The following is a 5001-nucleotide window of genomic DNA, read 5'->3' as shown; positions in this document are numbered from 1 at the left end:
CTCCCCCACAGCGAAAGCAGAGGGAACCAACTCTGCAAGCTGCAAAGCTGCCTGGGCTCTCCCTCCGAGGAGGGCTGAGAGAGCAAAGCTCTCTGCTCTGCGCCTCCGCGTCCATGCTGCTGGCTGCTCTCCTGCCTCTGCCTCCAGCCCCACATCGCAGACCGACTCCCACAGTGGCCGGGCCAGCATTTGGCTCAGCCCTGCAGCCCCGCTGCCCCACAGCACCCTCAGTGCTAACAACTGGAGGCCCCGCGCCTCCAGCGCAGGCAGCTCACAAGCAAGCCGCCCTCTGCCCTGGCCAATATCTGCTGCCTCCTGGGCACGGCTTGGGGCAGGGCTCCTTGGCCTGGGCCCATGTGCACCCAGCTGGGGCGCAGCGTGGCGGGGGGCCGAGGGGCAGTGCCCATCCCTGCAGCAGCTGCCTTCCCGGCAGCCAGGGAGCCTGCGCGGGCAGAGCTGCGGGCAGAGGCGTGAGCGTGTGGCTGCCAGGGCACGGGCACACGGGCTCCCTCGGCACCAGGCAGCTGCAGCGGGATGGGGCCCGCGGCACCCTGCGGCCGGGCGTGCTGCCAGCGTGCCCTTGGCTCCTCGAGCGTCCTGCCGGGTGGTGCTTGCCTGGAGGCAGCAGCCCTGAGTCGGGCATTGCGTCGAGGGTGCCTGTACCACCAAGCGGGAACTTTCCCAGGCCTCCCACACAGGCCTTGGGCCGCCTGCTGCCTCTCCAGCCATGCGGGGAGCCCCGGGGAAAGGGCCTCCCTCTCCATGCCCCCCCAGGGCCCGGGCAGCTCCTCAGCTGCACACGGATGCAGAGCAGACCCTCGCTGCGACCCAGGCGTGCCACGAGAGCCCGCTCGCGGGGGAGCCTGGGGGCAGCGCGCGGTGTGCTGGCGCTGGGCGCCGTGTTCGGGGAGACATCGCTGCTGGCATTGCCTGCAAGGCCAGGACACAGGGGTCTGGCACCGCCAGGAAAAGGCCACCGCCTTCCTATGGGCTTGGCAAAGGTGACGGGTCTCGGGTGGTGCTGGGGTTTCTGCCGGCCGCAGCCGTGTGGGGCTTGTTCTGGCAGCGCTGGGAACTGTTGGTGTTTGGGGGACAGCGGTGTCAGCCGAGGTCTGGAGGTGCCATCGCGCCCCAGGGGTGTCGCCGTGCTGTCGCCATCGCATCACAACGCGGAATCTTTCTGGAGGTGGGGCTGGGGCACCTCCGGGGTCACTTTGCCTGCGAGCGAGCGAGCGAGCGAGTGCGTGAGCGAGCGAGCGAGCGAGCGGGTGAAGAGCGCGGCTTTGCGCTGCGACCCAGGAGCGAGGCAGCGGGGTAAGAGCTGCCTCCTGCGCTCTCTGCCCAGGCTCTCCTCCCCTTGCAGCGCTCTGCCTGCCTTGGGTGGCCTCCGCGGAGCCCACAAACCCCTGCAGGCTCCCTCCGGGGGCAGCGCCCGCCCCACGAGCCGCAGGGATGCGCTGCCGCTTGCCTTGCACTGTGCCCTTCTTCTTCCAGGATTGCTCTCGGCGGCCTTTGCTGCTTCTCCCGGTGCAGATTGACGCTGTCAATCTTGGGGCGCGGAGCATCGTGCACAGGGTGAGCCCAAGAGCAGAGCAGAGGCTCGGGGCCGGGGAGGTTGGTGGACGGGCACGGGAAGGGAGCTGCTGCGGAGCAGTTTGGGTGCTGCTGCCCTGCCTTGTGCGGGGAGGCTGAGGGTCGCTGCCAGGGGAGCCCTGCTAAGAGCTGCATGCTCTGTTTTCGCTTGACCTCTGCAAACAGGACGTGGGCGCAGAGCGCTGTGCCGGCTGCACGCTCGAGGCGCCCTCGCTCTGGCGGCATGGAGCCTCGCGTGCGAGCCGTGTGCGAGCTCGTGGCACTGAGCCTGCTGCTGCTGTGCCTGCTCGACGTGCCCTGGGCCTGGAACATCGTCACGGCCCTGTGCATGGTGGTGGTCTTCGTGCCGGGCGTGAGGAGCCGCTGGCCCAAGGTAGGAGTCAGGCAGAGACGCCTGCTTTTGCCCGCTCTGCCCTCCAGCAGAGCCTGCAGCAAGGGCACCCGCACTGGCCTGCCCCAAAGCTGCCTCCACCCTCAGCTCTGCCTTCCCAGCGCAGCCCTTCCCCGAACAGGGGAGATCCAGGCACAGCTTGGCTGCTCACCACTAACCACCGCTTTCTTGGCCTCTGTAGGGGCCTCTGGACGGTGCTGGCAGCCTGGGCAATGGCAGCGTGGAGGAGCCCAGAGGTGAGCAGCCCCGTGCCAGAGTGCAGCCGCGCTCGGCAGCGGCTCCCTGCCCACAAACCCCCCTGCTGCCTGCGCCCACCACCCTCTGCCCCGGCTGGGGCTGCGTGCAGGGGCTGCCCTCGCTCACTGCCTCTCTGCCTCCTCTTCCAGCAGCCTCCTTCCTCCTCATGGCAGACGTGCAGGAGCCGGCAGGGAGCTGGCAGGCAGGGTAAGCGGAGCCCTTGCCTGCAGGGGGGCTGCCCCACGGCCACGGGGAGACCCACGGCGGGCACCAGGGCTTCCTGCTGGGGGACAACAGGCAGCCCTGAGCTCCCTCCTCACCTCCTTTCTCCCTCCCAGCCTCGCAAGCAAGGACGCCTTGCCCGCTGCACAGCCTCACGAGCCCTGCCTGCAGCACACGGACACCGGAGACCTGCTCTTCCCTGCCGCCCGACACACGCTGCTGCTGCTGCCCACTGCCCCCACACCTGCAGGACTGCTGGGGCAGCTGGTCAACCCCACAGACCCACCGGCACCCCCAGCACGCCGGCGTGTGCGCTTCGGGGTCAAGCAGACCGTGCTCCTCAGCAAGGATCACGAGCTGCTCAACTTTGTCCCCAAAACCCCACACATGGACTGGCCAGCACACGTGGCCCGCAAATCCATCCTGCAGCGGGCCTGGGCACCCGTCCCGCTCGCAGGCCAAGGCGCAGCTCGGCGTCTCGCGCCCCCCGTGCAGCCCCGCGGCCCAAGCCGAGCGCGGCCATCGGCTCCCACGGCCCTGACACGCTGGCCAACCGTGCAGCTCTGGCCCCCGCCAGCGCAGCCGCCCTCCCCTCCCGCTGCCCACGCTGCCGACGCTGCCAGCTGCAGAGCGGCGCTGGGCTCCCTGCTGTGCCCGGGCTGCACTTGCGGCGCCTTCCGAGGACTGCGCAAGGCCGTGCGCAGATGTGCCGCCCTCCTCGGGAGGAGGCCGCGAGCGCCCGCGAGGCGCCAGGCGAGGAGCCGCTGCGGCGCGCAAGCAGGGAGCTCAGCGCCCGACCACAGGCGCCATTAGCAAGCGCCCCGCTGAGCTCGACGCCCTGCTCCCCTCGGGGCCACTGCAAATAAATTTTTTTGCACCAGTCAGTGGGAGTCGAGAGGGATTCTTCTTCCCCAAAGTCACCAAGCCCCTGGATGGAAGCCATGAACCTGCACCCGTCAGCCCTGTCTCTGCCTCCAGACTCCTGGGAAGGCCCATGGAGTGAGCGCACTGTGCCCTTCTTTTTGCAGAGAAGGCTCAGGACGATCTTATCAGTGTGCAATGAGGGGAGTAAAGAAGAGGGAGCAAGACTCCTCTCAGCGGTGCTGGGTGACAGGACAAGTGGCAGTTGGCACAAACTGAAATACAGGAAATTGCACTTAAACAGAAGCAAATCCCTCTTCACTGTGAGGGTGGTTGAACGCTGGCATGGATTCCCCAGAGAGAGTGGAGTCTCCATCCTTGCCGATATTAAAAACCTGACTGGACATGGCCATGAGCAAGCTGCTCCAGGTGGCCCAGCTTTGAGCAGAGGGTTCGGACTTGAAGGTCTGCAGAGGTCCCTGACCACCTCAACTCTTCTGGATTCTGTGGTGGCATTTGAGATCCATGTTCACAGCCTAGTGGGCAGTGGGTCTCTGCCCTGGGGATCCAATCTGCACTGGGGCTAGAGATGAACCCCCAGGGCATGTGTGGCTGGGTAATGGAAGGCAGTGGCAGACAGCAGCTCTTCTGGAAGAGCTTAAACCAACTTTTATTGACAGATCAAAACAGCATCATCCTAAAAACAACCCCAAGAGTTCCCCAGGTAGTGAGTAAGGGTCTTGCACACTTGAAGCTGAGAAAGGTGGGTCTTCAACAGCTTAACATTTCAGTGGGCTGAGGAAAGAGCCCTTCCCTCCCTCCCTCCCTCCCTCCCTCCCTCCCCAATATACACAGCAAGAAATGCCCCAGACCCAATAAATAGTGATCAGTACAAAATAAACCAGTAAACCAGTGGACCACGTTGAGCTCACACTGCACCAGAGACCCTGGCTCCATGTGAGCCTCCAGGGAAGTCCCACCACCACTGCTGGCTCAGTGGCCTTAGAAAGATGTTTGAGCTGCTGGAAACCTCCCTTCCTGGGGACGCCCAGTCCTGACTGCTGCCGGTGGCTGGTGTCCCCAGTGGTGGGATCAGTCCTTGCAATCAGGGGCAGTGACCTTCAGGGCTAGGAGGGGGGCAGTGGCGGGGCTGGCATGGAGGACAGGCATTGGGGCTGCTCTGTGCCTCGTCCCCAAGCCGGAGGGGCCTGCGTGCTCCCAGCCAGCCCTGGCTGCTCTGCCCCAGGTCACTGTTTCATCACCGTTTTCAAGTGTCCCGTGAACAAGCATTTAGGCAGCTTTCCCACAGCTCCAGCAATGCAACTCTAGCGCTTGCTCCGCTTTCCGCTGTGGCAGAGGGGCCGAGCTGCCCGGGGGGGGTCACTGGTCTCTGCCCCCATTGGGCCAAGGCGTCTGAGACCCCCAGCATGGGTGCCCCATAGGAGGCAGGCAGGCAGGCATCTCCGCCAACTCAGGTGAGGGGCATAGTACAGCCTTGGGATCGGAGCCCTTCTCCAACACCATTTCTCTGAGAGTAAAAAGCCGATAAAGGGATCCACACAGCAGAAACGCAAAAGAGGAGACACAGCAGCAGCAGCAAGAAGCTGTCCCCCAAGGCTGCTGCAAGGCAGAGGGGAGGAGAAGGGGCTGGGGCAGGTGGTGGCGCTGGGCTGGGGGTGTGGGGAGGCCCATTTGCT

The sequence above is a fragment of the Apteryx mantelli genome, chromosome 3 (genome assembly GCF_036417845.1).
Source record: "Apteryx mantelli isolate bAptMan1 chromosome 3, bAptMan1.hap1, whole genome shotgun sequence".
Classification (NCBI taxonomy): Eukaryota; Metazoa; Chordata; class Aves; order Apterygiformes; family Apterygidae; genus Apteryx; species Apteryx mantelli.
This window is presented reverse-complemented; position numbering follows the sequence as displayed.